This window comes from Maniola jurtina, chromosome 7 (genome assembly GCF_905333055.1).
Source record: "Maniola jurtina chromosome 7, ilManJurt1.1, whole genome shotgun sequence".
Lineage (NCBI taxonomy): Eukaryota > Metazoa > Arthropoda > Insecta > Lepidoptera > Nymphalidae > Maniola > Maniola jurtina.
In genome coordinates, this window is record NC_060035.1 from 14666719 (window position 1) to 14677441 (window position 10723).

The 10723-nt window shown below is 38.3% G+C and overlaps 1 long non-coding RNA gene across 1 annotated transcript; it reads left to right on the forward strand.

Annotated features, from left to right (window-relative positions):
- The first annotated feature begins 1963 nt into the window (after positions 1-1963).
- Positions 1964-9628, forward strand: LOC123866840. The gene is made up of 3 exons (XR_006796266.1): positions 1964-1974; positions 5740-5745; positions 9581-9628. It is a non-coding gene; the product is annotated as an uncharacterized LOC123866840 (long non-coding RNA).
- Positions 9629-10723: the final 1095 nt, after the last annotated feature.

The window sequence follows — 10723 nt, forward strand, 5'->3', positions numbered from 1 at the left end:
GAGATGTGTATGATGCAACATGTAGCATGCGACATGCACCGCCCGCCCTATTTTTTCCTGCATGTTTATCAGTGGGAGGGCGGGCGGTGCATGTCGCATGCTGCATGTTCAGTGCACGAGTCTGACTCGCACTTGGCCGGTTTTTTTTTTACCTTTTTAAACTTAGGTAGTTGCTGTAGTTAGGTGGGCGGGTAAAGTGGAAGCTGATAGGAATACGTTATTTCTAATACCAATTATTATTTTGGAGGCCATGGCCCTCTCGGGTAGGTACCACTTTCATTTTATGAGTTTTCTTCACAATATTCAGCGAAAAGTGTACTTTGATAAGAAAGGACGTAAGGCTAAAATCCATGCACCCAGTTTACCTTCAAAACCATCTTTTTAGATAGCCTAAAGTACCTAGGATGTCGGGTTTATCTAAACAAAGTCTCCGTTAAGTAGGTATTTATCGAAATGCCATCAAAACGTCTTGACTATATAACGCCCCCATAAAATTCTATGAAGCTACATTTTGAAGTTGTAAGTAGCTATCCAGAACGCTAAGTTTGTATTAAGAAGTAACTAAGAACAGAATAAGCAATGAAGTACTGAATTCATGCATGTTTTTATTTTTTGCGCAGTCAGTAAATGTAAATAGGGCTTTCCTTTGGCTCAACCTTAAGGGCTGGAGCACACACGAAACTTCGAACATTGGCTATAACTACAACGCTTTTTGTAATTAGTAGGGCTACACATATCCTTAGGTATAGTAGGATCAAAAGCTACGCAGCGACCAAGCTTAAGTTACACATACAGCTACATTCATATTTTCTGATGCATATTTTATCGCCAGTCGCAGCAATCAGTGAAGCTCTGACGTACCACGTCTAAATTCACCGAAACGCGTTGCAGCATCGATGCTATTGTCCATAGCAGAATAGACTGGAATGAGTGAGCTTCCGGTTTGATTCTAAATCGTTATCTATCAAATATTACATATTTAAAATCAAAGATTCAAGAATATTATAATTTTTTTTTTTACATTTTGTCACGCTCGCAGCTACGACGCAACGGCCCAAGTCACATATCAAGTTTTTATTTTATTCATATACAAGTTAGACGTTGACTGCAATCTCACCTGGTGGTAAGTAATGATGCAGCCTAAGATGGAAGCGGGCTAACCTGGAAGGGGTATGGCAGTTTTTCATAAAATCCATATTTCTTTGGTTTCTACACGGCATCGTAGCAGAGCTCCAAATCGCCTGGCGGCCCAGCTTTGCCGGTAGGGTGGTAACTAGCCACGGCCGAAGCGTGTCACCAGACCAGAAATTTAGAAATTATAGAATTCCAAACCCCTGCTGGAAATCGAACCTGGAACCTCTCACTAATAAGACCACAGCTCTTACCACTGTGCCAGGCAGGCCGTCAAAATGTGTCAAAAGTTGTTTCATAGCCTACATTTTTAACACCTGCCAGTGTAAGTAAGGCCTCGAGGTTTTGTTACAAGTTTTATAACTATCGTAAAATAATAAAGAAGTAAAAGTGTCGAGTGTGCTTGGCCCTTACAGCTTTGACTTAATTATTGTGTAAACTATTTATTTCCATTAGCAAGCCTGATTGCCTGCGAAACAAGCTCGGAATCAATTTACATAAGGTCATTGAGTGACGGACCTTAGAGATGCAAATATTATTCATCAGGCCTAAAAAAAGTGCCTTCATCTAATAATTATACAAAAATATCACACTAATATCATAAAGGCGAAATTTTTTATGTGTGTGTGCATGTTTTCCAGTCTTTCACCCAAAAACTACTATAAGTATGTCGTAAAAACACGAATAAGCTTAAAATCACCAGGACTTAAACTACCTCTAATAAGTATATTATGGCAATGCATAGGATGAACAAGTTAAACCTATGTAATTAAATGGAAGTAAAAGAAAGTTTTTTCATTTTGTTAGTAAGTTGCTTTAAACTATATTGTGTTAGTCAGTAGCGTCTTAAGTTTTATAGATATTTAATTGAATTTTATTTTGATTTAATCAGATAAAAGATTTCTTCAAAATGTTTTTTCTTCTTATTCTAATATTGTAGGTAAGGCGTAATTTCGTCATAGTATTATAATGACCCACCTTTCGCCAGACGGAAAGGCTGCACTATGTTCAAAATTAGATCCTTATAGATTTTAGATAATTTTTTGGACCCAACTTATTATTCGCAGCATTCTTCGGTAGCACCATATTTCTAAGGCCTTCCATTCGAATTTATTGTATGAATTGCAAAAATATACGGATAAAAGTTAAAAAAATGTGAAGTTACTTTTGAAAGTCAAAGTACGAAACAATTTAATCTGATTCGTCAGGCGTGGGCAGCAATCATCTTATTTCCATGTCTTTTCTAAGCTTTTGTCAGCATCTCTTCAATGGAAAGATTTCGCAAATTACCTCGTAGCGAGCTCAGCATGTGGGTCCACAATTTCTCATGTATTTCACTTAGGACTTAAGGCTCGGGCACACAGAAGGCGTCCAAGGGATCTAAATTGCCAAGCGTGTATAATATCAGCGGTTACCCTCGCGCGCTGCAGCGTTCTTCTTCCTGGGTTCTTCCTGCATTCTTCCTGGGTCCTACCTGGGTTCTTCCTGGGTTCTTTCTGGATTCTTCCTGCATTCTTCCTGGGTCCTACCTGGGTTCTTCCTGGGTTCTTCCTGGGTTCTTCCTGGGTTCTTCCTGGGTTCTTCCTGGGTCTTCTTGGGTTCTTCCTCGGTTCTTCTTGGGTTCTTCTTGGGTTTCTCTTCCACACTTAGACGTCCGTTGCGCACTGTAATATGAAAAATTCCTACTAAGCGACAATATCTTCTGCGGCCAGGCGCCCTCCTGCCTGCCACTTTTCCTGAAGGAATTGTTTTAGGGCGTGCTTGATTTATTCTACAGCGGATTTGAGCTCGTGGTCTCCTCCATCATCTACCATTCTACCGAAATATCTGAATGACATATAAGAATGTATCTATCACATTACATGCTCTACATACGAATAAAGATCTCTCTTCAAGGTATACTAAGGTAACACATATACCATTCGAGGCGCGCTCACCTGCCTGCGTTGGTCCCAAGTTACTCGTTAACTAGAGGGTCCGACTCAGAGATAGACATCATAAATATTTAGACATGTCACATGGCCATATATATTAGACTAGGTGATGCCCGCGGCTTCGCCCGCGTGGATTTGGATTTTTTTTAAATCCCGTAGGAACTCTTTGATTTTTCGGGATAAAAAGTAGCCTATATCCTTCCCCGGGATGTATCCCAAGTCTGTACCAAATTTCATTAAAATCGGCTCAGCGGTTGGGCCATGAAAACGTAGCAGACAGACAGACAGACAGACAGACAGACACACTTTCGCATTTATAATATTAGTATGGATGGATTGGGAAACATTATGCATATGAGGCATCAAAAAGTCAGATTATATTCAACTGTATGTACTGTATGTCTGTCTGTCTCGCACCTGCGTTCACAGCCGTCACCTCGACACGAGGGTTACAGAGGTAAAGGACTTTGACGTAAAAGCACTTTTATAGCGAACTTTCTTACAAGAGAAATAATATTTTTTTGAAACAATGCTTTTAAGGTCAATTTTGCTTTGACGCTTTAGCGTTTCCACGCAGGAACTCTATCAACTTAGGTGAGATGTATATCATATTATACAAGGCTTCTGATCAGATAATATTAAAAATAAGTCGTTGGCTATAAAGAGGTCTTTTACTACCCATTAACAGGTCTGTGGCATGTTTTTCCAGTGAAGGGCGCTATTTGTCTTTGCGTAGATTAGCGTAAGTGTCTGCGCGTCTCGCACCTGCGTCCACAGCGACCCGTCACCTCGACACAAGGGTTACAGGGGTAAAGGACTTTGACGTAAAAGCACTTTTGTTTTCCACTGTACGAGATCTCGAAACTATGAGTATAAAAGGCGTGTAAAAGGGTGTGTAAAAGCCTGGGTTTGGATTACAGTGGCTTAGTTTTAAAACCTTCTGAGCATGGAATGTAGTTTTTAAGTGAACAAAATGGGACATTGACATTGGCGTACAACTGTGATTTTCATCATTACAAGTGTAATTTAAAAATTTATAACACCCCCGACAAGTGAAGGTTACAGTAACTAGAAAAGAGTTGACTAACTTTCAAACGGCTGAACCGATTTTCTTGGATTATAGCTAAGAACACTCTCGATCGAGCCACCTTTCAAACAAAAAAAAAAATTAATTAAATCGGTTCATTAGTTTAGGAGCTACGATGCCACAGACAGATTCACAGACACACAGACACACACGGCAAACTTATAACACCCCTCTTTTTGTGTCGGGGGTTAAAAATACGGAAATATTGAATTCGTCCCAAACAACTCGATTAACCTTCACATAATAACAATAAACTGAAACATCATTTTCTTTGGGAAATATAAGTTGATTACACTAATAATATAGTTTTATGGTTAATTTAACCGTTATTCCAGTACCAATTAATTGCGTGTACCTACCCATAAATAAAATATATTCATTTTATGAAGCGTGTATTAAGAAAATAGTCCAACTTTTGGCCAAAGTTATAAAGACCGATAGAAAGAACCAGCGCGTGCCAGAGCTTTGTTATTTTAAGATGAAAGTTTCTCTGCGTATTGTCCCCAAAACAGGCAGGAACGATCAGCGACTATGAAATTGGGATCATGGTGACTTTGGGAGGTAACAGGTAATAAAGGTGTAAAAAATCTATCGCGTACTATAGTTGTAAGTTTCAACAATAATGACAATCATAAAGTGTACAGTGGTACCCATTTTTAACCCCCGACCCAAAAAGAGGGGTGTTATAAGTTTGACGTGTGTATCTGTGTATCTGTCTGTGGCATCGTAGCTCCTAAACTAACGAACTGATTTTAATTTAGTTTTTTGTGTTTGAAAGGTGGCTTGATCGAGAGTTTTCTTAGCTATAATCCAAGAAAATCGGTTCAGCCGTTTGAAAGTTATCAGCTCTTTTCTAGTTACTGTGACCTTCACTTGTCGGGGGTGTTATAAATTTTTAATTTACACTTGTCAATTAAAGACTGCTGCTTTGACTTATCAGACGTATTACACAGATATCTAACTAGTAGTAGGCACTTAACCCACACCTAATAAATCATTGGTTTCAATAGTTAAAGTTGTCGTTAACCAAGTTAGCGCCGTGTGTTTGAGTTTGAATGAATACTCCGGGACAGATTTATTACCCGGTTCACGCTTCGTCTTTGTCGATCACCGATGATTAACAAGCTACGGATATGGTAACTTAGCAAGGTAATTATTATCTACGCAAGCGCGATATTACAATATTCATATGTGGAAACGCTATTATGAGGAACGATTACCCCGAGTGATTAGCTAATTCAGCGTCTAACACTGAACGATAGCCACTGAGCTCATTTGACATTAGTTGGTTCTACATTGCTACTTCACTGAGTCACATGAAAAACATTTTTCGCAGAAACCGTCTAATGGATCACACTAATATTATAAAGGAGAAAGTTTGTATGTGTGTGTGTGTGTGTGTGTGTGTGTGTGTGTGTGTGTGTGTATGTTTGTTACTCCTTCATGCAAAAACTACTGGACGGATTGGGCTGAAATTTAGAATGGCGATAGATTATACCCTGGATTAGCACATAGGCTACTTTTTATCCCGGAAAATCAAAGAGTTCCCACGGGAATTTTAAAAAACCTACATCCACGCGAACGAAGTCGCGGGTATCAGCTAGTTAATAATAAATGTCAAATGAGCCCGGTGGCTATCATTGAGTGTTAGACACTGAGTTAGGGAATCAGTAGGCGGGTATAACCGTATATCATAATGTCGTAATGTATGTACCACGACTAATACAATGATTTTAAATTAACCAAAAAGAAAGAAGACAATTTCCTATTTTATTCTCATTAAAAAAAAAAAACTATTTGTTGGCACAAGTTTTCAAAAACAATTTCCAATTTTTGATTATGAAAAAATAAACAATAGAACTCGAGATTTTTATTGAAAAAACTTTGAGGTGCCAATTAAAAATTTCAAAAACCGGTCCCTGGCTTTGAATAGGTTTTTGTATACTCTAGGACCTGTGCTTTTACTGTAAAAATATTGTTTTGAACTTTGTCAACTTATTTTAGGTTAGGTAGCATTTACGCAATTAAGGTGCCATTAGAATTTTTTACTAATTAATCTCGTCTTGCTTGGTAATTTTTTATTTTGTTAGTAGATAAATAGTATCCATAGTAAATACCAAGTTAATAATGTTGTATTTAGTGTAAGGAGACTTAATATCCGAATGATCGCTCTTAGAAACTAAGTTAGACATAATAACAACGTAGTGCAGCTCAATTATAACGTAGATAAGCCACTAAGAAAGTATTTTTCTATAACGTGGGCTCTACGTTATAGAAAAATATTAAGAAAGGATTTTCAGAAATTTCACCCGAGCGAAGTAGTGCTATTATGGTGGGTCGTTGTAACTAGGGATGTTATGGATATATAATTTCGGATCCGGATATGGATATGGATATTGGTAAAAACTAAAAAATAATATCGGTTTCGGTTACGGTTATGGATATTAAATTATTTCGGATTATCCGATAGTTTCGGTTACGGATATTAATTTTTTAAGGAACTGTAAAATGTGAACTGATGAAGGTGTCGCATTCCAGCGGAGTGCACAGTTAATTCGTACGAGTGTAGTATTTAGTTAGACTCTGCCCTATCCGAAACTAGGTATCCAAAACTTTTATTACGGATTCAGTTACGGTTACGGATATTTTTTTATTTCGGATATCCGATTGTTTCGGTTACGGATATGGATATCCATAACAACACTAGTTGTAACATAAGAACTGACTTTCGACTCAAGATCATGATCAATCGATCGCCGGCTAACTATTGAGCACGGGTTGATCAAGAACTAACACTTAATTAAAATTTTTGTAATCCATATTGAAATTTTTTAGTTATTTGTGTGGTGTTTACAAACTTGTGTGCATAATAAATAAACTTGTTTACTGAATTAATACTACTTTTTGTCCTGAATATGAAGGAGTTCCCACGGGATTCTTCGAAAACTACATCGACTTGGATGAAGGGGCGGGCATCGTCTAGTAGCTATCAGTTTTTCTACCACATCCATAAAGTAATTTGTAAAGTATTATCACATCCTTAAAGGACAAGCGAGCGTTTATGTAAGTTGCTAATTACTTGATTAACATTCCACTGCCTCAAAGACATAGCGTCCCGGCCCTTTGTACAGTACGGACAAACTTGACGCTTTGTGTTAATATAATTATAGCACAATTATTATGAAACTAGCCGATGCCCGCGACTTCGTTCGCGTGGATGTAGGTTTTTTTAAAATCCCGTGGGAACTCTTTGATTTTCCGGGATAAAAAGTAGCCTATGTGCTAATCCAGGGTATAATCTATCTCCATTCTAAATTTTAGCCCAATCCGTCCAGTAGTTTTTGCGTGAAGGAGTAACAAACATACATACACACACACACACATACACCCACATACACACAAACTTGTATATAAAAGTGAAATTACCTCAATGTTAGTGGTATTCCTCTTTAGCTCTTTCATGTTCTTATGTGTTTGGAACTACCTGAAGACTTATTTATTCTAAGTATGCAAATTATGGCGATTTGTTTGATGATAAATTGTTTTAGAAGTATTTTGTACCTATACATTAACTTATTCTCACAATTTCATCCATATTGATTTAGGTTTTTGAAGATCCGTTGGAGTTACTCAAAATCCTTTTTTATGCTCCGTTCTCAAAATTTTAGTTGTCTAGATCAGTGGTTTCAACTGCTCGTAAACGTAGACCGACTCTAAGAAAAGATTTTGAAAATTCCACGAGTGAAGTCAGGAGGGATCAGCTAGTAATCCAATAAAAAATATTATATTCATTGTTCTACCTTGAATCAATCAAATCAGCCGAAAATCGTTCAACGAAAACTATTGGACATTAATGTCAAGCCAATTTAATATCTCTGTTCTCGTATGTTCGACATGGGATTACATAGTCGGCTTGTATGGGTTCGTACACACTGCTACGCAATCGATACGGTTCTTATTTAAAATCACTATAATATTATATACCTAAGCGAAAGTTTGTATGTGTGTGTGCGTGTGTGTATGTATGTTTGTTACTCTTTCACGCAAAAAATACTGGATGGATTTGGCTGAAATTTGAAATGGACACAGATTCTATGGATTTACACATAGACTACTTTTTATCGCGGAAAATCAAAGAGTTCTTACTGGACAGGAAAAACCTATATCCACGCGAACGAAGTCGTGGGCATCAGTTAGTCAAAAAATAAATACTCTCACCAATCAGCCTGCTTACGTTTAATGGCGTCCATAGCGGTACATTGCTGGGAGGTTGGTAATGCGTCGGCCATAGCCTTCTTGGCCATTATTAGTCCAGACCCTTTCCAGACCACAGAAAAAATATTAATTTTAGATTTTCAGCCGGAAATCGAACTCGGACCCTTCTATATGTATGTAAGTCCTACAAATCCCACAAATATCATTATTGCATCAAAGAAGTTGACGTTCTGTTGACAAGAATCTGAGATCAATGACACTTTACAGGTTCCATGAACAGACGAAGAGAAGATGGAGGATAACTTCGCACAACTATTGCAAGTCAGGTATACCTCTTGCTCCTATATTAAACGACTTAGCTATGAACTTTAGTCAAACGAATAGTTGTGAATTGTCCTTTGACTAGCCAGTCATACTTGGACCCTATTATATTATGTATAGAAAGGATAATTTCTAATATAAATGCAAAAATGTGTCTGTCTGTCTGTACATTTTCATGGCCCATCCATTTAACCAATTTTTGACGGGTACAGAGGTTGTTTGCATCTCTGACACCGAAATCCTAGCCGACTTTTTATCCCAGAAAATTAAGAATTTTCCGCAGCATTTTACGAATCTAAATCCACCCAGCCCAAGAGGCGTGATCTAGTTTGAAATAAAAATTTTAAATTTTAAATATTTTATTCCATCTAGGCCAAACTCATAGCCACTTATTTAAGACTCTATTACCGGTATAGAAAATAGTTTCTACTGCGAAGAGCTGGCAAGAAATTCATCAGTTCTTTACAAAATCCACAGAAAAAGCCTCACCTTTTTCCACTAAACCACTACCCCCCAGAGGTTTCCAGTGGTTTAAATCGTCTACTAGTTTGAAAAGCAGTTGCTATGAGAAACTAACACCGAATAGTTGTGAACAGTCCTCCAACTAGCCAGTCATACCTGCGCGCGACACTACGCCATAAATCGGAGGCACTCGCAACTGTCGCCGAAGCTGCAATATACGAGAGTTATAGGCCAGGAAATTAATTCTGTCGACGCAAGTAGGGTTAGTCGGGAGGCTTGTAGGGTGACTGTGATTTTACGCGTTTTAACTGTCGACTGTCGTAGTTTTAACCCTTTTAGGGGTCCGTAAAGGCAAAGAGTAAAACGGAGCCCTATTAATGTCACTCTGCTCTCTGTATGTTTGTCTGTCTGTATCACGGGTCTCTGGTAGACAAAATGAGTTAAAAACCTGAAAAGGTCTTTGGTGTAGAACGTTGACTTATTGAATAATATGTATGCCATAAACTATCTATTAGCAAACTGAAAAGGCGTCTGGTAATGCCTGTCGCAGAGGTGATAACCGTTGGAGTAGTGTGGGACGGCCGGCCCTCTGGCACTATGGACCGATGCCGACGATATAAAGAGGCTGGCGGGAAGTGGTTAGGTAAGGAATGTAGCGGGGCTCTTAGGGATGCCCTAAACCACCGGCGCACGTTCGTAAGAGTTCCCGGAGCCTCTTAATATGCGCTGAGGTTGGCCATCGATGTGTTTTAGTGGGTAGAAATCCCACATAACCCGATCTCTCCTCAAAGAGGTCGGGTATCTTGTGAAGATTTCCCCCCCGTAAACAAAAAAGGGATGCCCTATGTCCAACAGTGGATGTCCACAGGCTGATGATGGTTGTGATGTTGTATGCCATAAAAACTGTTGTCTTGAGTGGATATTTACTAGTTACTATAATCGTGGTCACACTATTGACATCGATGAAACGAAATCGATTTTTCTCATAAGCTGCTTAGGCTGTGAGCCCCGGGATATAATAACTAGTCCCATAGATAACTGGCTCGAACTAGGAACCAAGAACCCAAATCCATAAATAGTACGCAAGAACATCTTGCGTACGCATTACATTGAAAGGCATGTAATGAGTACCTACTTAGGGCGCTTTCTAGAAAATTCAGAAGATTTTAATGAAAAACTTCTTAATAGGATGGTAGATATTTATTTTTACATTCATTAATATAAATATTAATTATACCTAAATCCAAAAGTTTTATCATCCAGCGGTAAAATTCTATTTTGCCTTCGAGGAAGCATCTTATTTATGAAATGTTTTCATACTAATTGGTAAATGATATTTAATGTTCTCTCTCTAAAATCTATTTATCATCATTCAACTCATCGTTGGACCTCTTCTGAAAAAGGGTGTCTCATCTCAGGACTATTGTCCTCCACGCTTGCCAAGTGAGGATTGGCAGACTTCATACACCTTTGAGGACACTATGGAGAACTCTCAGATATGCAGGTTTCCTCACGATTTTCCTATACCATTCAGAACATTACAGTATTCCAGAAAGAATACTCCATAGGTTCT